Genomic DNA, 25046 nt, shown 5'->3' on the forward strand with positions numbered 1-25046 from the left:
TCATCATAAAATTAAAATAAAATATTCAATTTGGATTTTTTAAAAAAAATTTGATTTTTTGCCTCTATCCTCATTCTCATATTCCTTTCTCCTCCTCCTTGTTACTTTCTTCCTCATTCTTCTTCTTTATCCGTTTCTCCTAGTTGATAGCTATGGATCAATTATAGAATGATTTTTGTAGCATTAGAAAAAGAACTATCATCTTCACATTAAGCTAGAAAGTGAGTATGAATCAACCAAGAAAAGCACAAAATCCAACATTGTTTCAGAGAACATGTGTTTAGATTTGAAGGAAAGAAAATCTTGATCTTTGAAACCCCAGAGATCCCATAAAAAATAGCACTCCTCCTTTCTAAAACAACCCTTCATTGTGATGAGGTTTATTGATTATGGTTATAATGGACTTTTAGGTTATTTAATCTTGTTTTGTAGAGAAGGATATTCTTGGATTGGAGAATCACTTACTAACACAGTAGAAAACATAGAAAAGCATATAAGTGAAAACAAACTCTTTTAGGCTTTCAAAACCAACAAAGAGCTCTTAGGAATATTGATCCTCTAAAATGAGAAGGAGGTGGCTATAATAAAAGAATCCAAGTAGCAAGGTATGCCTTTTTACTTTGGAAATGTTAAATATGACTTTATTTATAATTGTATTTTACTTGTGATACTAATCTTGTTTAAGCCTCTTATTCTGCCAAATACAAGTGAGAGAGATGCTTCAAAGGCATCTCCATTTTAAAACCATCTTCTACCTTTAGTAGTCCCAAAGAGTATGCTTGAGAGGAAGAAATTTTGAAAAGAAAAGAGGCAATGCATAGGTTCTTTCACTAAGCATCATCTTTAGATACCAAGCTAGTACAAAACATTAGCATTTATACAAATTTTTCAGCTAATGCAATCAAATATGAAACAAGGTTAGGTACGCAATTGTTTACTTCCAAGTCCATCTCTAGTGAAGACTATTAAACAAAGAATGTAATATTTCCACGCAATAAAAGCTAGTTGGTTAGTTCAAAAGTTAGTTAGTCAATTAATAAGTTAGTAAGGTTACTAACTAAAGAAAAAACTTAACTAACGTTAAAAATAAATAAATAAATAAAATCGAGAGTTGTAATCCAAAATTTCTCTTGGATTGACAAGGATCGCAGCAACCCTTCACGGAAGTTACAACGTGAACGAGAGTTATGAGCTATATTAATCACTAGTGTTAATGTGTATAGTATGGGTGGTCTAAAAATATTAGATTTTGGGCAAAACTAGCATATTTTAGATATTTTAGATATTTTAAATATTATCCTAAAAAGATATAGAGATTTCTAGAACTGGATGTCATGTTTAAAAAAAGGCAAGTGATTTTTTAGCTAGATTTGGAAATTTAATGAAAAAGAAAGGATTGGCAAAATCGTGCGGGTCGTGATTGTAGTCTACAAACAAAAAACAACACTTCGAACAAGGAGAAGAAGAAGGAGTGAATTGAAAGATTTCTAAACAAGTGTCTTAGGTTTTACCCCCCCTTTTGGAGCCAATTGAACCATCAGATTTATGATTTGAGCATCGGATCATTGGTTTTTCCAAGATCTGCTCCACAAAGAGCTCTACTTCTCAGCTACAATTGTTGGAGTCGTGATGGGCGATTCAGTGATGAGGCCAAAGGAATACCACACACCTCGATTCAAAATAGAGGCACGAGATACGATTCTCCACCAGCCTTGCCTAGTTAATTGCTGGCAACTCCCATCGTGATCCGATTGCCAGCTGTCAATTCTTGGTGAGTCCTACTATTCTTGGACTCTCTTTCATTCTAGGCTCCCCTAAACCCCGTTCGGGTGCCAAGGCCCCCGAACGGTCATCCCTCATGCCTGTTTCCCGTAATTTACCTTATTTATGTAACATTTCCTTCCCCTTAAGAATCGGTTTTGTCCTCGAAAACGATACTTGGAAGGTCTAACTGTAAATTGGGAAACCTCTTCCTTAAGATACTTACTCGCTCCCATGTTGAGCTTTCTTCTGAATAATCTTTCCATTTGACCAAACATTCTTGATAAATAGTATTCCTTGTTCGTCTGTTACAAACATTTAATATTCTTTGTGGTTCATGTGGATTAGATTGGTCATCTAATAACTCCTCAATGTTATCATTTAGGATTAGATTATCCAAATCACCCAGCTTCTTCTTTAACTTACTTACATGAAAAATTGGATGTATTTTACTACCAGAAGGCAGTTGGAGCTTGTAAGCCTATTCTCCCACTTTTTTAAGTATTGTGAAAGGACCACAATACTTGGGTGAAAGTTTTGGACATTGTCCCGTTTTCATGGTTTTAGTTTGTTCAGGCACTTTAAGATAGACCAAATCTCCTTCTTCAAAGGAGATGTCTCTTCGGTGAGGATCTACATAAGCTCTAGCTCGATTTTGAGCTTTCTTAATATTTTCTTGAGCAAATTTTAACATATTGTTTATATCCTCCAAAAACTCCTTGGCTGCCCTGAACCTTTTCCTTATGCAGTCTTATTGCATGAGGAGCTCTGGGCTGAAACCCATACATTAACATAAATGGACTATATCTAGTGGAAGAGTGCTTGGCACTATTATATGCAAACTCTACTATCGATAGATACTCTTCCCAATTAGTTTGCCTTTTACTTACATATGCCCTGAGCATATCTTCAAGGATTTGGTTAACCCTTTCAGTTTGCCCATCTTTTTGCGGGTGGTCCGCCGTACTCATGCTAAGTTTAGTATCCAACTTCCTAAATACCACACGCCAAAATTGACTATCAAATTTTCTATCCCGATTAGAAACTATATTTTCTAGAAGGCCATACAATCGGTATATGTTCTCTACAAACAATCTAGCCAATTCTGGTGTTTTAACATCAGTTGAAGTTGGAATGAACCTAGCCATTTTGGTTAACCTATCCACAATCACCCACACAGAGTCGTGCCCCCTCCATGTTTTGGGTAATGCAACAATAAAATCCATGGAGATACTTTTCCATTTTCCCGAAGGAATCTCTAATGGATGGAGAAGTCCTCCCATTTTCAATCTTTCAGCTTTATTAACTTGGCATTTATTACATTTGACCACATAGTCAAGGATGTCCTTATTCATTCCAAGCCAATAGAACTGCCTTTTAATAAGACTATAAGTCTTATTAACTCGTGGATGTCCCACACTAGGGGTATCATGACACTCAAAGAGTATCTGGCACCTTATTTCTTTATCTTTTGGGACACATACCCTACCCTTGTAGAGTAAATAACCAGTATCAATGGTAAAATTCTTCCACTTGAATCCGGTTTGAGCAACCCCTGATGCTCCATTTCCTTGTTCAACACCCTTAGATATTCCTTCCTCAGTGGAGGCTCTTCCATTTGGATCCCCATTTTTTATTGCTTCCCATATGTTGGAATATGCTGGATCAACCTGGCATTTCTCTTTTAAAGATTCAAGCAAGTCGGAAGTGAACTGAGTAAAACTCAATTCATTTATGATGGGCATTTTGCTCAGTGCATCAGCTACTATATTATACTTTCCTTTTCTATACCTTATCTCATAGTCGAACTCTTGGAGGAGTTTGGCCCATCTGGCTTTACGCCCTTGTAGATCCGGTTGGTCATTAAGCCACTTAATGCTTTCATGATCCAACAATTTCAAAAGTTTGGCACCATACAGATAGTGCCTCCATTTCTTCATTTCATGTACTATTGCATATAGCTCCCTCTCATAAACATAATAATTCTGTTTTGCACGGTCTAATTTCTTGCTTTCAAAAGCAATTGGTCGACCTTCTTGTAATAATACCGCGCCTATCGCCTTATCACTGGCATCGGCTTCAACCACAAATGGTTTATTGGGATCCACAATTAATAGTACTGGAGTTGTAGCAATAGCTACCTTAAGTTTTTGAAAACTTTCATTTTGGCCTGTTCCCCAATTAAAGCTCTTTCCTTTCCCTTTAAGTTGCTATTTTGGCATAATCTCGAATGAATCTACGATAAAATCTAGATAAACCTAGGAAGATCTACAGCTCTTCCAGGTTCCTTGGAGATGGCCATTCAATAATTGCCCTTACTTTTTCTGGATTCATCTTGATTCCCTCTTTTGAGATAATATGCTCCAAATATTTGACCTCTTGTGCGAAGAATTCACATTTAGTTTTCTTCGCATAAAGGGAATGTGTTCTTAACAGTTGGAATACTGATTGTAAGTGTTCCAAATGTTCTTCTCTTGATTTACTAAAGATTAAGATATCATCCAAAAAGACTACTACAAAATGTTCTAGATAGGGCCGTAACACACTATTTATCAGCTTCATAAAGGTAGCTGGTGCATTAGTGAGGCCAAAAGGCATCACCAAAAAATCATAATGCTCGTATCTAGTACGAAATGCTGTCTTAGGAACATCTTGTGCCTTAATTCTTACTTGGTGATAGCCTATCTTAAATCTATCTTTGTGAAGAATTTTGCCCCTTGTAATTGATCAAAAAGATCTTCCATTCTGGGCATAGGAAATTTATTCTTCACCGTTATTTTATTAAGTGCTCTATAATCAATACAAAGTCGCATAGAACCATCTTTTTTCTTTACTAATAAAATTGGCGAAGCCCAAGGTGAATTATTGGGTTGTATAAACCCTTTATCAAGGTAATCCTTAATTTGTCTTTCAACTTCTTGGTGCTATGTTTCACTTAACTTATAAGGTGGCTTAGAAATAGGGTGTGTATCCTTATTTGTGTCAATTAGGTGACTTATATCACCCCTATAAGGTGGAAGGCCACTTGGTAAATCAGAAGGAAACACATCTTTAAATTCATCTAACAAACCACTTAATTCATTATTTACATTCAACTCACAAACATAAGAAAATTGTTGCTTTATATTACAGAAAGTAAAAGTGTTTCGTACAGGAAGAGACCATAACATATATACCTCACAAGCTTCCTTCTTTATCAGCTTTTGAATCTCAGTGGAACACAACAAAGGATTATCAGATACTTCATGTTCACCTTGAATCACAAAAGTCTTACCATCCCTTTCAAATTTCAGTGTATTATGATGATAACTACGTTTTAAGGATGGTTCCAATCCCCATAGCCACTCCCTCCCTAAAGCAATATCGGCTCTTTCCATATTCATAATTTGGAAATCAAGTTTATCTTTATATCCTTGGATCTCAATTTCCAAATTGGATACCATTGTATCCCATATTTTATTATCTTGACCTTGCATCATACGAACAACATATTGATGCCTACTCTTTTGTTGGGGAAGTTTCAATTTTTTGACAAGTACATAATTTATGAAATTGTAGGTGGCAGAGTCATCAATCATGACTCTAACCCTCTTTCCAGCTATCAATCCATGCACTCTAACTAAATCATGGGGCCCAAAGGTAGGTTGCCACATAGAAGTTGACATACAACATCAGTGTTGTACATCCTTGTGCAAAACCTCTAAAGATTTATACCTTTCATGCCCCTTTAATTCTAGAGTCTGCACTACATGGATTTGTTTTTCTTTTCCCTTGCCCTTGTCCTTATCCTTTCCTTTATCTTCCCCCTTTTTCTTTTGAGGGCAATTCCAGGCAGCATGGTTAGGGGATAGGCAATTGAAACACAGCTTTTCTTTTTTGGCCTTATCAAAGTCATCTGGACTTAACTTTGGCCTTACATATTGTTTCTTTTCAAAAGGTTGTTACTTGCCCTTAAAAAATGGCATTTTCCTTTTAAATTTGCCTACTTTAAAGTTCACCACCATTTATACGCCTTTGGCCCCAAAGTTAAACTGGCCTCCAGCGCTTGGAGATGTGGTGGAGTATTTTTAAGTTTGTGTAAATCTTTTCATTTTTGGAGAAAATTAAAGATAGTGTCTTTATTTCTATCTTTTTCCTCCCAATGAAACTGAGGGGGTTTCATATCTTTTAAAACTGGATTATCCCTCAACTTGTGGTGGGGTTCCTTAGGATCTCGCATAGTCACATCCAAATCTTTCAATGAAGATGGGATATCCGAGGTTTTTATCTTATTTTTATCCCTTTCTAGTAATAAAGTTAATTGAGATTTTATTTCGGTATTAAGTGTCTGAGTTAAAAATTCCATTTGAACCCCCTGTGCCTGCACATGAGCAGTTAGATCATCAAATTGTTCTCGTGTGGCAAAAAATTCTTCCCACTGTTCTTCTTGTATCTTCGTTTCATGGGGATCTACCATAGGGTGGTCCTCAGAACTAGAACCTTCCATTACTCCCTCTTTCCCTTTTTCTTCCATTAATACAATGGAATTGGAAAGCAAAGATAAGAAATTTGCGTACAAAGTAAAGTACTTCCCTAGTTATAGTGACAGGGCAACTGTTGTTGGTTTTAATAATAAGCCCGAAGAGTGAGGGATAATTTATCTTTCCCGAATTGAGCTGATCACGCTGGAATTGAAGCTTATTGGTAGAAACGGCTAGTATTTAGTCCCCTTCTTAATGGTCACGTGAACCATCAATACGCCTGTCCTGAATTTGTTCTCTGCCCAACCTGTACTTGTCATACAAGTGCAGTCGGAGCTGGTGACAGAGACACCAGACAAAAGAGAGTAACGTGCACTCGGGCTAGTCACAGAGACACCAGACGGTAGTACCATTTTTTATTTGGTTGCCCCTCACGAAGTAAATGATGTCCATGGTATGGGCATTAAGCGTGTAGGACAACGTCTTTACGCCGGATGACGAGTGACGTGTCAAGAAAGAACTTCACGTCAAATTTCATATGACGTGCCATGTGGGCGCTGGGGAAAAACAACTTCACGGGTAAACGGAGGCGACCCGATGGCTCTGAAGACAGAAAGACCCGACGGCTCTGAAGAAGGATGACCCCACAACTCTGAAGAAGAAGAATCCAACCCCTGCTCTGATACCAGTGTTGGAGTCGTGATGGACGATTCAGTGATGAGGCCAAAGGAATACCCCACACCTCGATTCAAAACAGAGGCACGAGATACGATTCTCCACCAGCCTTGCCTAGTTAATTGCTGGCCAACTCCCATCGTGATCCGATTGCCAGCCATCAATTCTTGGTGAGTCCTACTATTCTTGGACTCTCTTTCATTCTAGGCTCCCCTAAACCCCGTTCGGGCGCCCAAGGCCCCTGAACGGTCATCCCTCGTGCCTGTTTCCCGTAATTTACCTTATTTATGTAACAAAAATCCTTCTCTAATTCACTATAAATAAGAGGAATGGGGAGCAATTAGAGAGATACAAGGAGATCCCGAGAGGCTGCGAGAGAGAGGTAGAAGGATACCCCTCCTAGAAGCTAAGAGAAGGAGCTTGAGAGAGAGAGAGAGAGAAAAAGAGAGAGAGAGAGAGAGAGAGAGAGAGAGAGAGAGAGAGAGAGAGAGAGAGAGAGAGAACCCTGGAGGGAGGAAGTTAGCTCAATTCCCCTATCTCGGTCTTTGATTAAGCCATCTTCTCTTATGATCTCTCATCTCAAATCTATTCAGCCTTCCCTATCTCTCGAACACGCTTGTGGATGATAGCGACAAAGTGGAAAGACCATGGGAACCACTGCAACCGGTCAAGCAACGGATATTGATAGAGATACGGGAGTGCCCGAGGTTGCCGAAGTTGCCACTACCAACGGAACATCCGGTGTGGCTAATGTAAGCGCGAGTAAAGATGAAATTCCTAATGTCGTCATGCTACCAAACTGGGTTATTCATTACTAGATTATTATTTCGCTACATAAAATATTAGCTTCCATATTTTTCACTTACACGAATTGATAACTTCATCTAGAAAGCATACTAGTACAAGTATAAATGATTATTTGTTATGAATTGCAGCTAGATTAATTGAGATTCTAAATCGTAGAATCATGTTAGAAATAATTGACGAAGGATATTGTACATATGTCTTTATGTGCATTCAATATAGTTATGGTCAAATGCAACAAGGTTAAGTGTTGACTAATGCTTGTTATGAAATTGAATGTCTATTTAAGAGTCATATAAGTCATCTTGTTGAGTTATTGGGGCAATATATTTCTTTAAAGAATTTCTCTTATGTTGGGTAAGATAGCCCAAATGGGAAATTCATACCTTGCTTAACATGTTAAAATAGATGTACTCAACACTTTTTTATGGGGGGGAGAATCCTCATTAGAATGTAAGGTTACCTTAGGATAAGGTCTACCTTGGCTATGTGAAGCTATGAGCTACATGATAGTGTGATTGTCATTGTATCATTTGATATACGTTTGAAAGGACTGTTTGTGTTTGCTAGAATCTAGATCTCTGATTGAAATTATTGACAATAGAATAAAAGGAAGGATCGCGCTAGGCTACCCCTAAGCTAGTGGCGAGACCCTACTCCAAGGGCGTCATGGTTATCGCTTCAAGAGGCTTAGACCAGCTCCGTTAGCGAAAGGTCTATTAGTAGGGATAGTCTCGGTAGTAGGAAATGTGGGTGCGAGAGGGGGAGTGTGGTTGTAAATCCTACATTGTTCCTAGAATCTGACGAGCCCCTTTGTGACCCAGGATGGGATCTTGGAACCCTAAACACTAGTTATAAGGGTGGAATCTTGGTGGGAAGAATACCCTCGCGGAATTCTGTGTATCTTTTGCAAGGTCAGAAAGATGAAAATTGTAATGAGCTTCCAATATAATAAAGACGTTTGCTTTATTCAAGGATTGTTTGAATTGTATGCGTGTCTGTGAGATAAATTACGTGAAGGAACATGTGATTTAACTAACTAATTAAGGAAGATGGTTGTATGTGTTCCAACAAATGTGTTGTAGGTAATTAAAAAACTAAAGATGATCCCATCATCAAAGGAAAGCGGATGGAGGTAACCCTCGATGGGTCCGTCCAATGGTAGGGTGGTCCCGGTTAGCTAGGAGCTTTTCTAAATCGACAATAGAAATAGGAAGATGATAAATTGACTTACTAGTCATTAGGTAGAATCAACTTGCATTGTTTTAGGGGGCCAGGATGGGATTTTGCCTTATGGGTAGGAGGGTTGATGTACCACACTCCCCTCCGTCTCCCATTCTCTTTGAACCAAATGCAATGACAAGTCCGCTTCAGATCGAGTAATCTCGTAAAAGTGGGAACTCGAAATCACTGACACTAGCTAGTTGCTAGGATACCCATCTGATTTTAGGAACGCAAAAATTCTTGTCAATCCTAGTGGGTTCCGGTCGGAACTCTCCCATTGTGCGAAGTTGACTCAGTAGGGCCTAAGTGACAAAACTCGGTGATGTTCCAAGGGAGCGTCGGGCGGCATCATTTTTGAATAACCTACTGATGGACTACTTAAAGGCATGCCATGGATTGAGACTGGCGGACACCTAATAGTTGGCATCAGAGTGCACGCTAGTATAGAATACGATGTAAGCTAAAGAAAAATATATTTTTAAAACATAGCCTAGGACATGTTTTCTTCTCTTTGTTAATGTATGTTTTTGATTGTGCCAGAGTAACAAATCTTGGAAATGATTCTTGATCTTTCGAGTAATGTTTATGTCAGCTATGCATTCATCCATTTTTACCAAGAGAATTCGGATGATCCAAGTACTAGATCAGTTGTACAACCCCTTACCTCTATATCATGAAAGACGGTGAATGATTAGCGGAGGATATTGCTATATCGATGCAAGCCATCTAGCTTATCTTCAGAATAATCTGAAAAGGGTAAAATGGATGGAAGATCTTAAAGTTGTCGAGATCTATCTATTTTATGAGGCCAATGTAAACTCAGCCATGTATACTAGAGGTAATATCAAATTAAACAAGTATATCTATGAGGAAGTTACGAAGATCCTTCCAGTTGGCAAAATAAAAGTCGTAGGTCGCTCTAGCTGCTGCAACTACAAAAAGGACGGATTTCTTCAACTCCTTCGAAAATATAGATTCCTAGATATCTACTCTCTGAATCCAAGTTACTTCATAAAGGATGTATCAGAGTGTCATGCTTAGATTGTAGTAGGGAATCCTTTTCTGGAAGAAAATAGGATGAGCCTACAAGCTATTTGAATAATGTATTTCTTTCCATTTGATTACCTTGTATATCTATTGTAATAAAGATTGATTGATATTTTATCAATCAGAGAAGTAACGCAACCTTATTTTTCCTTGAAACCTCTGAAATTGCAGTTTAACTTTAGCAATGGGAAGAGAGTTTTATTTGAAAATTGTTTCAATAAACTAAGTGAGAAATAATTTGAGTATTGAACCCTAATATGGACGCTATACAAATTTCATAAAATTTAACTCGTGAATTGTTAAAAACTTCCCAGAATCTCGCACCCACAATAATTCCCAACGAAGTCAAGAGAAAATGAATCTTTTGAAGCAAGCCAAACCTTCAAGATTTGATGGGAAAGGCGAGAATGTGGAAGCTAATGCAAAAATTTGGATCGAATCCATGGAAGATTATTTTACTGCTATTGGAACTATCCCAACCAACCAAGCCATGATAGCTAAGCGAACATTAATTGGCGAAGCTCGACTTTGGTGGAAGCAATGATGCTGAGATCAAGGTGTCCCTAAAAATACCATTACTTGGGATTTGCTGAAAGAAGCTGTAAGAGGAAGATATTTACCTCCAGCTTATCGCACCCAGAAGATGAATGAATTCTTTAATTTGAAGCAAATGGGACTAACCTTGGAAGCATATTACTCCAAGTTTGTTTCTCTTCTTAAATATGCACCCCCCATGGATACTGCTCAACAAGTGTCCAAGTTCTACAATGGGCTAAATTATCCTCCGAACACTTGTTTGGAATCAATGCGCCCAATAGACCTCCAGGATGCTTTGATTCAAGCTGCTCCTATTGTGTGGAAAATACAAACAAAGCCTAACAATAATAAGTTCTGGAGCTACAATAACCAGAACAAAGGAGGAGTCAAAGGTCAAGCAAAAAGAGCCCAAGTCCAATTTTACCAAGGTCAAAAGAAAAAGGCTTGTGGAATTTTAAAGTAAATGCATCAAAACTACTTGTGGAATTAGCAAATGAAAAGGAAGTACTTTCTACACAAGAAACTGCCAAGGTAGAGTTTAACCTAGGAGAAAACCTTTCAAGTATGAGGTTCAGAGTAATGAAATTAGGAGCCTATGAATGTTTACTAGGAATGGATTGGCTGATTCCCAATGATGCTCATATCCATCGTGGAAAAGGTCAAGTCACATTTCAGGATTTGAATGGTGAAATAGTAACTACATAAGGTGAAATAGGGAAACCTAAAGTTCAATCACCAAAAGCTTCTCGAATTGTGAAAGGCTTGAATTGAAGAAGGGATTACTTGTTTACTTGATCAAGCTTAACAAGATAAATCAAGATGGTCAACAGACAGAAGAAGAACCATCCTGGTTAAAAGAGTACATCGACATATTTCTTGAAGAGTTAACTAAATTACCTCCAGAAAGAGAAGTTGATCATGAGATCAAACTTGTTCCAAGAGCCGCTCCAATAGTAAAGAGACCTTACAAAATGTCTATTCCTGAAGCCATCAAACTGAAAGAGCAACTTAAGAAACTACTAGAACAAGGGTATATTTGGCCAAGTAGTTCACCATGGGGAGCCCCAGTATTATTCCAAAAGAAGAAAGATGGAACTCTCCGTCTTTGTATTGACTACCGAGGGCTAAACCGGGTAATAATAAAGAATAAGTATTCGATCACAAGGATAGACGAGATTCTTGATCATCTACAAGGAGCAAAGATATTTTCTAAGATCGATCTTCGGTCAAGATATTATTAGATTAGAATCAAGAATGAAGATATTCCAAAGACCCCCTTCAATACAAGATACGATCATTTCTAATTCATCGTGATGTCATTTGGGTTGACAAATGCTCCAACTACCTTCAACAGGTTAATGCAGGACATTTTCAGACCTCATCTTGATGATTTTGTTCTTGTATTCTTTTATGACATCCTAATTTATTATAAGAAGGAAGAAGATCACGAACCACATCTTCGCATTGTCTTGGAGACAATGAGAGCACACAAGTTGTATGCCAAGAAGAAGAAGTGTGCCTTCTTCAAAAGAAAGATTGAGTACTTGGGATTCATACTGTATGTTGAAGGGATATCAGTAGATCTTGCCAAGGTCAAAGATATTCAAGATTGGCCATCCCCAACCACTATCAAGGAAGTGAGAAGTTTTCTAGGTCTAACAGGATGGTATAGGGTATTCATAAGAAACTATGCCCAAATTGCAGCACCTCTTACACACCTACTCAAAAAGCAAGTTGCCATTAACTAGACGCCAATTAAACAGTCTAGCTTTGAGCAACTAAAGCATAGTTTGGTAACTGCTCTTATTTTAAGGCTACCTAACGTAAGCAATGAATTTGAAGTTGTCACAGATGCCAGCTCTCTTGCATTGGGATGTGTACTAATGCAAGAAGGTCATCCTGTAGCTTACTCTTCAAGAAAATTGAAAACCCATGAAAAGAGATATGCTACTCACGACTTGGAGTTGTTAGCTATGATTCATGCTCTCAAATTATGGAGACATTACTTGCTTGGAAATAAGTTTTCCCTAGTCATAAATCATAAAAGTCTTCAGTGGATTTTTACTCAGTCTGATCTTAATATGAGGCAACGATGGTGGGTTGAAATTCTACAAGAGTATGACTTTGAAATTAAGTTCAGACCTGGTAAAGAAAATGTAGTAGCAGATGCCCTTAGCCGTAAAGCCTTCCTTAATGCTCTTATCATTGAAGAACCATCTAGGGCAGAAACTCTAGCTACAATGGTATCAATGCCAACTAATCCTATCATCGAAGCATTCAAATGACTCCATTTCAAGCACTATATGGTCAAGATTGCCATATGCCACTTAATTTTTCTTTTCTTACTCTAAGGGTAGAAGCTTTGAGAAAAATGTTAGAAGAAATGGGATAGGATATTTGAGCTGCCTAGGATCGACAAAAGGCGTATGTTGATCTAAAAAGGCAAGAACGAATATTCAAAGAGGGAGACATGGTCTTCATCCATGTCCATCCAAAGAAGAGGATAATTTAAGAAGCTAAGTCCAAGATATTGTGGACCCTATAAGGTTCTCAAGTGCTTAGGACCACAAGTGCTTACAAGATACAACTCCCTGAGAATATAAAAATCCACAATGTATTTCATGTTAGCTTATTGAAAACATATGTAGCTAATCCTAACCATATCCTTGATGATCAAAAAATTGTAATACCTAGCCAAGGAGTCCTCGAGCTACAACTTGACAGAGTAATTGATGTAAGGGAGAGAAAATTAAGGAATAGAACCCTTAGAGAATACCTTGTCTAGTGGAAGGATTATTCTGAAGAAGATGCTACATGGATAGATGAGAATGCTCTTCATCAACAATATCCACGGTTTCTCTCGAGATGAGGACTTCTCAATTTCTCTAAGCGGAGGAGGATGTAATATTTCCACGCAATAAAAGTTAGTTGACTAGTTCAAAACTTAGTCAATTAATAAGTTAGTAAGGCTACTAACTAAATAAATAAAATCGAGAGTCATAATCTGACATTTTTCTCGGATTGACAAGGACCATAGCCACCCTTCATAGAACTTACAACGTGAATGAGAGTTATGAGCTATATTGATCATTAGAGTTAATGTGTATAGTATGGATGGTCTAAAAATATTAAATATTGGGAAAATCTAGCATATTTTAGATATTTTAGATATTATCCTAAAAAGATATGGAGATTTCTAGAACTAGATGTCATTTAAAAAAAAGGCAAGTGATTTTTTAGCCAGATTTGGAAATTTAATGAAAAATATTGGATTGGCAAAATTGTGCACATCACGATCGTAGTCCACAGATAGAAAACAACACTTTGAACAAGGAGAAGAAGGAGTGAACTAAAAGATTTCTAAACAAGTGTCTTGAATTTTACCCCCCTTTTAGAGCCAATGGAACCATCAGATTAATGATTTGAGCATCAAATCACTAATTTTTTCAAGATCCCATCCACAAAGAGCTCTACTTCTCAGCCACAACCATTCTTCTCTAATTCACTATAAATAAGAGGCATGGGGAGTAGTTAGAGAGACACAAGGAGACCCCGAGAGGCTGTTAGAGAGAGGTAGAAGGATGCCCCTCCTAGAGGCTGCGAGAAGGAGCTTGAGAGAGAGAGAGAGAGAGAGAGAGAGAGAGAGAGAGAGAGAGAGATTAATGCGAGAGGCTACGAGGGAGGAAGTTAGCTCAATTCCCCCTGTCTCGGTCTTCGACTAAGACATCTTCTCTTACGATCTCTCATCTTGAATCTATTCCACCTTCCCTATCTTTCGAACATGCTTGTGGACGATGGCTCCAAAGTGACGAAGTGGAAAGACCATGGGAACCAATGCAACCTATCAAGCAACAGATATTGCTAGAGATATGGGAGTGCCGGAGGTTGCCAGTACAACAGAACATCGGGTGTGGCTAATGGAAGCGTGAATAAAGATGAAATTCCTTATTTCATCATGCTTCCAAACTAGGTTATTCATTACTAGATTATGATTTCACTACATAAATTATTAGCTTCCATATTTTTCACTTACATGAATTGATAAGTTCATCTAGAAAGCATACTAGTACAAGCATAAATAATTATTTGTTATGAATTGCAGCTAGATTAATTGAGATTCTAAATCATAGAATCATGTTAGAAATAATTGATGAAGGTTATTGTACATATATCTTTATGCACATTCGATATAGTTATGGTCAAATGAAACAAGGTTAAGTATTGACTAATACTTGTTATGAAAACTGAATGTCTATTTAAGAGTCCTATAAGTCATCTCGTTGAGTTATTGGCACAATATATTTCTTTAAAGAATTTCTCTTATGTTGGGTAAGATAGCCTAAACGGAAAATTCATGCCTTGCTTAACATGTTATAAGAGATGTACTCAACACTTCTTTATGGGGAGGAGAATCCTCATTAGAATGTAAGGTTACCTTAGGATAAGGTCTACCTTGGCTATGTGAAGTTGTGAGCTGCACGATGGTGTGATTATCATTGCATCATTTGATATACGTTTGAAAGGACTATTTGTATTTGCTAGAATCTAGATCTCTGATTGAAATTATTGACAATAGAATAAAAGGAAGGATCGCACTAGGCTACCCCCAAGCTAGCAGCAAGACCCTACTCCAAGGGGGTCATGGTTATCACTTCAAGAGGCTTAGACTGGCTCCATTAGCAAAAGGTCTGTTAGTAGGGATAGTCTCAAGTAGTAGGAAGTGTGGGTGCTAGAAGGGGCTCTGGTTGTAAATCCTGCATTCTTCCTAGAATTTGACAAGCCCCTTCGTGACCCAAGAGATGGAATCCTGGAACCCTAAATACTAGTTATAAGGGTGGAATCTTGGTGGGTAGAATACCCTCATGGAATTTTGTGTATCTTTCGCACGGTCGAAAAGATGGAAATTGTAATGAGCTTCTGACATAATAAAGAAGTTTGTTTTATTTAAGGATTGTTTGAATTGTATGTGTGTCTGTGAGATAAATTACGTGAAGGAACATGTGATTTAATGGACTAATTGAGGAATCTGGCTGTATATGTTCCAAAAAATGTGCTGTAGGTAATTAAAAAACTAAAGATGATCCCGTCATCAAAGAAAAGCAAGTGGGCGTAACCCCTGATGGGTACTAGTCATTAGGTAGAAACAACTTGCGTTGTTCTAGGGGATCGGAATGGGATTTTTCCTTATAGGTAGGAGGGTTGATGTACTGCACTCCCCTTCGTCTCCCATTCTCTTTGAACTAGGTGCAATGGCAAGTGCGCTTCATATCGAGTAATCCCGTAAAAGTGAAAACTTGAAATCATTGACACTACCTGGCTGCTAGGAGACCCATCTATTTTTAGGAACCCAAAAATTCAGGTCGATCCTAGTGGGTTTGGCCGGAACTCTCCTGTTGCAAAGTAGACTAAGTAGGGCTTAAGTGACAAGCCCAGTGATGTTCCAAGGGAGCATCGGGCGGCATCATTTTTGGAAAACCTACTGATGGACTACTAAAAGGTGTGCCATGGATTGAGATTGATAGACACCTCACAAAGAACTAATGATAAAGTGATGGACGTTTTGGGTGAGCCAAGGAAAATCATTCACCAAGGTGAGTTTTCTTGACCTTACCCAAAAATTTGAGCAACATTGAAAAAAACTTTATATAAATGGTACAAAATATTGAAGAGTTTAACTTTAATAGTATACTATGTAGTTCGTATAGAAGCAATTCACATTGTTTTTAAACCTAATTATTTTTTTTCTTGCATAAAAAAGTTTGTAATGCAAATTATGAGATTATGTGAATATTAGCACATCCATATTTTGTTTATAAGCTAGTATAGAAGTAATCTTGAGGGACAAAGAGATACAAGGTGATAAATATTATCAAAGTCCTTTGGAAAAGACATCTCTCTTTTACATTTCATCATAGAAGTACTTGAAAGGGAAAGGAGATACATGCTAAGAGCACAAGCTAGGGCCATTCCAAATTAATGTCATGATAAGCATGTCATTGGTCTATGAGTACACCAAGTGAGGAAATCCACAACTTGAGGCCCCCGTGCAAAAACTAAGTCTCTATCCAAATATCTCCTCATACTTCTCCAAATATCTTCCCCCAAGATAGGCAACTTTGCTAGGCCAAATATGAATGAGGGCATTTTGTAAAGATGAGAAATGGTAAATGTCAAAGAATTGTTGTCACTCATGAGAATGGTCATTAAGTTTTTTATATTTAGTAGGATTCATAGTGCCATATTCTTGCATGTCATAAGTCCTACATCAAGCAATAGATTAGAGAGACATGAGAGGAAAAAAATGTACAAGGGATGTGCCGAACATGAATTGCCATATACAAGCTAATGCTCTCCAAGTATCCTAGCCTTGTAGTGTGGCATTGGGGTAGGGTGCTCTCTAAGTATCATAGCCTTGCAATATGGTGCTAATATTGATGGATGACTGGGCTATTTTAGCATGAGGAACATGTTGCTAGCATTGATGTAGAAGTCTCATTCTATATACAAATATACATATACATATATGCATACATACATATACACGCACACACATGTAAGCTGTGTATATATATATAATGCTAATGGGAATGTTATATTGTCAATGCATCATTAATGTTTCTCTACATTTGTGTATCCAAACACCTATACATCCTTACCTATCTCATAAAAAATTCCATAATGTAACGTGGACTTCACATACCTCAATGTGCATCTGACTACATCCAAATGAGGCTTTCTAGACATTTGCATAAATTGACTGACAAAAACAACAACATAGCTCAAGCCTAGCCTTGTGATAGTCATGTAAATCAGACTCCCTACTATCCTCCTAAACATAGTAGGGTCTTCTACACTCAACTTCACATTTTGCTTCAATGGTACTAAAAGAGGCTTACATGCTGTCATATCATATTTGGATAATATATCCACCAAGTCATATTGCCTTTCGAATAGCCATATACTATCATCACATCTGATCACCTCAATACCAAGCAAGTATCTCAGCTCACCCAAATCCTTTATCTCAAACTTCTTCTTCAAAAAGTCCTTAACTTTAGCAATCCCATTGTCACTGCCACTTGTAATAATCTAGTCATCCACATAGATGACTATGATGACCAAACCTACATCTCCCTTTCTCACATAAAGTGAGTGATCAACATTAGAAATATAAAAGCCAATATTGATAAGATACTCTCCAATCTTGTTCGACCATGCTTTAGGTGTTTGCTTTAGTTCATAAAGTGCCTTTTGCAGCTAGCCTAGCCTTATACCTGCTAATCGAATGATATGCATTATGCTTGACTTTGTAAACCTACTTACAACTAATAGCTTTCCTACCCTTAGGCAAGGGTACCAAATTGCAAGTCTTATTGGCTTCCAATGCAACCATCTCCTCATCCATTGCTACATCCTAATGAGCATGACCAACAACATCCTTAAAATAAATGGGCTCAACATCCTCAACTACCTTCACTATATAAGCATAATGGTGAGCTCCATAACCTTCAAAACCAAGTCTTTTAATAGGGCATCTGACCCTGCTAGACTTGCGTACCACTAGATTACTCAGTGGAGGCTTTATATTACTATGTGCTCTCTGTACACATGGTGTTGTGGCTGAAGGAATACAAGCTCATCATCCAAACTCTTTGAACCACTAGAATCTCCATAAAATCCCAAATGACTAGTAGATGCATCATTACCATCCAACACTTTCTTCTCTCCTTTATCTTTACCTACAACACTTGTAGATCCACCTGAAGATGTGGGGATACTCTATAGTCTCCTAGTCCAATGATTAATTGCAGATGTAGTAGCAGATGATGTTTCTGGTCTACTAAGGCTCCATGATTCTTGCTTTTCTTCTTGGACATAGCTATCATGATCATTATCATCATCTAATACATCACTAGTAGATGTATACCAAATGCTCATCTCATAAAAAATAATGTCCTTGCTCACTCTGAACTCGCCCAAGACAGGGTATAACAACGATACCCTTTGTACTCTAAAGAGTATCCAGTAAAAATACATTTTTCAGCCTTCGAATCAAGCTTCTTTTGTAGCTCATCTAGCACATGAACATATACAATATAGCCAAATACTTTTAAGTGTGACACATCAAGCTTCTTGCTTGTAAAGCATTCTTCAAGGGTCATTCCATGAATTGCAGTTCTAGGAGTTCTGCTCATAATATAGATAGCAGTATGAACAACTTTAGACAACAAATGTTTTGGCATATTATTTTTAGCCATCAATGCCCATGCAAATTCTACAATATGCCTATTTTTTCTTTCTGTAACCCCATAATGTTATGGGGTATACTTGCAAATAAACTGTCTCTTTATTCCATGAGACCTCAAGAAGGCACTAAACTCATTAGAGAGATACTCTCCCCCTCCATCTGATCTCAAATAAGTACTTTCAACCCTATTGTTTTTTCAAAAGTTGCCTTGAAATATTTGAACTACTCAAAAGCAACACTTTTTTCCTTCATGAAATATACCCATAGTTTCCTTGAACAATCATCAATAAACATGACAAAGTATTTGCTACCACCAAGAGATACATTTTCTGTAGGCCTCCAAACATCTATATGCACAACATCAAGTATATTTTTGCTTCACATCTCTATCATGTGAAAAGGATTGTCTTACATGCATACCAAACTAGTATGCTTCACACACTTTATAAGATTCTACAACTGTGAAAGTAGGAAACCTTGTAACCAATCCTTTGGAATCCATTAATTTAAACCTTTGCATTTTTACATGTCCAATTGTAATGAAAGCAATCAACCATGGAATGAAATCTAACTGAAATTGAAAATTAACTAAGCTACAACAAAGAATTAACAAAGCTATTGCACCAAGACATCCTCATCATGTATTAATGGTTGGAGATTCAAGAATACATGACGGCCATGGCTGAGTGCTTCATAGGCTAGAAAGAAGCTAACTCCAAGAAAATGGTAAAGCCAAGATTATTCAATGATCAAAAGATGTCTTGCCTTTGGCCTCTAGTCCCTTTTATTCTTACCCTCTTCCAAACTTAAGGGCTGTTCACACATGTACATATAGGCTAAAGCTAAATTTACAAAGGCTGGAATTAATCCAAGGTGCAAATATTAATGTTGTATTTTTCCTTCATGACAAACCATCCCTTCCTGAAGATGGTTTTGTCCTCAAAACCAAGAAGTAAGGGCCTATATCCAAGTCAAGAATAATAGTAATCATGCCCATTCATCTTCCAAATGATAAGAAAGCACTATCCATGAAAAGAAGACCTTTTGCATACCAAACTGTGAGAAAACTGGCTGCTGTCCAAACAGGGCTGATTCACTAAAACTGCCATAACTTTTGATATATTGGTCCAAATATGGCATACGAGGTGTGGAAACGAAGTATACACTCCCAAGCATCACCCCATAACATCAGAATCAAATTTTGATGAAGTCAGGACAGTTTTATTGTCTGCAGAAATTTCATACAGCAAGCTGTCTCTGCACAGTCACTGCATACTGCATCATATATCATCCTGTAATAGCCAAGGAAAGTTACTGACATAAGTGGATGGTTGCCAAGAAGACTCTTCAATGGGCAAATTCTTCCACTTAATAAGATACTCAATGAGAGTACGATTTCTGAGAACTTTCTCTCTCTTTCCAATAATGCTTTCAGGTTCATATATGATCAGTCCTGCCTCATCCAATGGTGGTAACTCTTCCAATACTTGTACATCGGGCCCAACATACTTCTTCAGCTGTGAAATATGGAATACATCATGTATTCTAGTGGAGGATGGTAGCTGAAGTTTATAAGCAAGCTCTCCAATTTTGTCTAGAATCAAATATGGTCCATAAAACCTATGAGCAAGCTTGTTATTCCCACCCTTTAGTGAAGCATAATGCGTCTTGGGCACTTTGAGAAATACCCAATCTCCAACCTTGAAGTCTAAATGTCTTCTTTTCTCATCAGCATAGACCTTCATTACGTCTTGTGCTTTCCTTATGCTGTCCTTGCATTGCCTCATGAGCAACTCCATTCTTTCCAACTCTTCCTTTGCTTGTGGGTTGATGTCTTCATGAAATAAAACTGATGGAAGTTGAACTTTATACCCATAAAGAGCTTCAAACGGAGACATCCCAATGCTCATGTGATGCGTGTTATTATAACAAAATTCAGCAAGGTGGATCCAACGATCCCATGAAGCTTGTGTGTCATGACAATAATGCCTAAGGTACACTTCCACCCAATGATTGACTCTCTCTGTTTGCCCATCAGTCTGAGGGTGATAGGCCGTGCTAGGAGTGAGGAAAGTACCCATAGAAGAGAATAGACTTTTCCAAAAGTTGCCCATAAACTTCGAATCACGGTCTGATACTATTCTCATAGGCATACCATGTAGTTTGAACACACCTTCCATAAATTGCTCGGCGACTTGTCTTGCTGAATATTGGACTTTAGTTGGAATAAAGTGGGCTGATTTGGTCAATCTATCAACTACCACATAGATACTATTCCATCCATGACTGGTAGTAGGCAATCCCGTTATGAAGTCCATGGAAATATCTGTCCATTTGCCCGTAGGTATAGGTAAAGGCTGAAGTAAGCCAGCTGGTAATAGAGTGGAATCCTTATTTTGCTGACACTCCAAGCATTGAGATACATACTCTTTAACATCTTTCCATAGACCTTTCCAATAAAAACTTTGATGAACTCTATCAAACGTCTTGAAAAGGCCCAAGTGACCAGCCATTGGCGATGAATGCATCTCTTGAAGCACCTTCAACTTGAATTTACTGCTGGGAATCAAGTACACTTTACCTTTAAACCATAAGAGGCCATTATGCACTTTAAAATTTGGAAATTCAGCATCACACCCTTGTTGTAATTTCTGTAAAATATGGGCAGCATGCTCATCAAGCACATATTCCTCTTGAATGTCTTCAATCCACTCCTTATAGATGGTAGACACAGTAGATAGACTGCATGCCCACATTCTTGATAACGCATCAGCCACCACATTATCCTTGCCAGCCATGTATGATATTTCAAAATCATATGATTGCAAAGTAGCCAACCATCTCTTTTGCTTGGGAGAAAGATTGGGCTGCGAGAGAAAATATCTCAAGACCCTATGATCGCTTTTGACTTTGAAGTGTGTCCCGTAGAGGTAGTGGTGCCATTTCTTGATTGCATGTAAAATAGCAAGCATCTCCTGCTCATAAACATGCATCTCTCTCTCTTTGTCATCAAATTTTCTGCTCTCAAATGCAATGACACCATGCTCCTGTACCAAAACTGCTCCCAAACCTCTACCACTGGCATCTGCATAAATGGTAAAAGTCTTGGAGAAATCAGGGCAAACTAGTATGGGTGCTGAAACAAGCAATTCTTTCAGCTCATTAAAGCTCTTGTCCGCGATCTCATCCCAAAAGAAGGCCTCCTTTTTCAGCCGATCGGTAAGAGGAGCTGCAATATGAGCATAGTTTTTCATAAACCGTCGGTAAAAGGATGACAAACCAAGGAACCCTCTTAATGAAGTGGCATTGGTTGGTGTAGGCCATTCTTTGACGCACTGAACCTTCTTAGGATCCACTTTGATTCCATCTTCTCCCACTATATGACCCAAGTACTCCACTTCCTTTGTCATAAAAGAGCATTTAGTGGCCTTGGCAAACAGTTTGTGTATCCTCAATATGTCAAAGACCTCTTTTACATGCTGCAAATGGTCTTCTTTATTCTTGCTATAGATCAAAATGTCATCAAAGAATACCAAAACTGTTTTAAAGAGCAATGGCTGAAGTATCTTATTCATGAGAGACTGGAATGTGGCTGGAGCATTTGACAACCCAAAAGGCATAACCATAAACTGATAAAGACCCCTCTCCGTCCTGAAGGCTGTTTTGAATTCATCCCCTTCCTTCATGCGTATTTGATGATATCCCGATCTCAAATCAATTTTTGAAAACACCTTGGCATCCTTCAATTCATCTAAGAGATCATCTATTCTAGGTATGGGATACCTATTCTTGATAGTGACCTTGTTGAGATCGCGGTAATCAATGCACATTCGAAAGGAGCCATCTTTCTTCTTCACAAGAAGGACTGGAGAAGCAAAAGGTGATTGGCTTGCCTTAATGAGACCCATTTCCAAAAGCTCTTTGACTTGGCGTTCTACCTCTTCTCTTTCCACTTTGGAGAGGCGATATGGTGGTTTGTTGATGGGCTTTGTATTGGGCAACAAGTCAATGGGATGATCCACTTCTCTTTTGGGAGGAAGAGAGATAGGTGGCTGGAAAATATCATCATATTCTTTCAGCAAATTACAAAGACATGGGTCCATATTGTTGGTAGGAGAAGAGGGCTGATCCTCTTCAATCTTGGAAAGAAGAATGGTGAACATACATGCCTTTGCATTTATCTCTTTCTTAACCTTCTTGGGACTGATCATCTCCATTCTTTTCTTTTCAGCTCCATGTAGTGTTACTTGTTGTCCACACCATTTAAACTCCATTTCCATGTTGTTGAGATCCATGGTAAATCTGCCCAAAGATTTCAGCCAGTTGCAGCCAAGTATTATATCAATGGGACCCATTTCTAATGCAATTAGACTCACTGATGTAGTGCACAATGGAGAAAAGGTGATAGGTACATTTGGACAGCATTGATTGCTCATCTCAAAATTTCCATTTGCCACTTGGATTTTGAGTGATGTAGGCATTTCATGCGTATTCAATTTCAGCCCATTGAGTGACTTAGCATTAATGAAGCTATGTGTACTTCCCGTATCTATGAGTATATGAGCGGTCCTTCCCTTGATTTGACCTTTAAGGCGTAGGGTATTATCCCCTCTTGAACCACTCCATGCATCACTTGATATGGCACATAGCGATGGATGTAAATCAGTCCATGAATCATCCAAATAATGACCCCCCGGATCGAAAGGAAACCCATCCATCGGATCATAGAACTCTTCATGGACATTCTCTTCATTTCCATGCGCCTCTTCTTGAGTTGTTGTGACATCAAGCTGAGCCAAGCTTCCTTCAATAGATTCACCATCGGAATCATCCTCGATGATCATGCTAATCTTCATATTTTTGGCCTTGCATTTGGACTTATGATCGGGTGACCATTTCTCTCCACATTTGTAGCATAGACCTTTAGCATACATATCTTTGAGCTTATCATTCGATACATGTTTGCCTTGAGTAGGGACTGAAGTTTTGGCATTTATATCAGTCCTCTTTCCATCAAATCTATTTTCAGCATTAGGTCTGAAATTACTGCTTTGTTTTGACCCAAACACAGTAGGAAAAGTGGGTATCTTGCTGTAGGTATTGCTGTAAGTATTTGATGGCTTCCCAATATGCTGAAAATCAGTTTTAGCATGCCCATAATGGCCTGATGTCCTTGAGAACTGCGTAGGCTGAAAAGAATGCCCTGTTTTTGGCTGAAAACCCTTGTATTTCTGCCCATAACGTTCAGCCAATTGAATGGCAGCTTGTAGGGATGTAGGATTCATGGCTCCAACTTCAGAAGAAAGAATAGGTTCCAAACCAAATATGTATTTATTCAACTTGGCACTATCGGAGACCCCATGAACATACATCGAGAGGTTCAAAAACTGATTTGAGTACTCTCTAACCGAGAGACCACGTTGCTCAAGAGCATACCACTTTTTCTCTAACCTCTCTTTTTCAATAGGGGAAACAAAGACTTCAATCATAGCATTTTTCAATGCATCCCAAGACAAGAAGTCATGTCCCATCCTCGCCATATATCTCCACCAAGTGTGAGCATAGCCTTCTAGATGAAGGGCTGCGAATTTTACTTTGGCATTCTCGGGCCTTGGGTAAAGAGAAAAATACATCTCTAACTTGTCAAACCACTCCTCCAACTCCGTGGGTGAAGGATTCTCTCCCTTGAAGTTTGAGATAATTATTTTCTCCTTGTACTCTCTCTCGTATTGAGGAGGTTGTCCATTAGGGTGCTGCTGCCCACTATGGTTTTGTGGCCCAAAAGAATTGCCAAAAGGTCCTTGCCTAGGATATTCATTATTTCCATGCCCTTGTGCATAAGGAGTTTGCTGTCCATAATGCATACCATGACTTTGTGGCTGGAAACAATGTCCTTGAGGATGAAAGTATGTATTGCTCACATTGGGGGGTTGTCCATGCATTGGTGAATTGAAAGGTGGTTGCTGCCCATTATTTTGCTGATTCCAACCATGATTTGACATGGGACTTGGCCTATTGGCCTGCACTTGAGGAGAGAAATTTTGTTGTGGCTGTCCAAAAGCATTTGGGGCTGAATTCACATGTCCATGTGGCTGCCCATAAGAGTTTGGGGTTGAATTAATATGGACTTGCTCATAACCACCAACATTTGCTTGAGGGTAAAATTGCTTGTAGAAAGAGTTGCATCCATGGATGTCTTCATCATGCTTTGAATTTGTTTGCACTCTTTCTTGAAAATCCTGCCCATGTGGCTGAAAGTGACCCTTTTGTTGATGGAATTGTGGCTGAAG

The sequence above is a fragment of the Lygodium microphyllum genome, chromosome 23 (genome assembly GCF_053477565.2).
Source record: "Lygodium microphyllum isolate KBCC chromosome 23, Lygodium_microphyllum_v1.1.10, whole genome shotgun sequence".
NCBI lineage: Eukaryota > Viridiplantae > Streptophyta > Polypodiopsida > Schizaeales > Lygodiaceae > Lygodium > Lygodium microphyllum.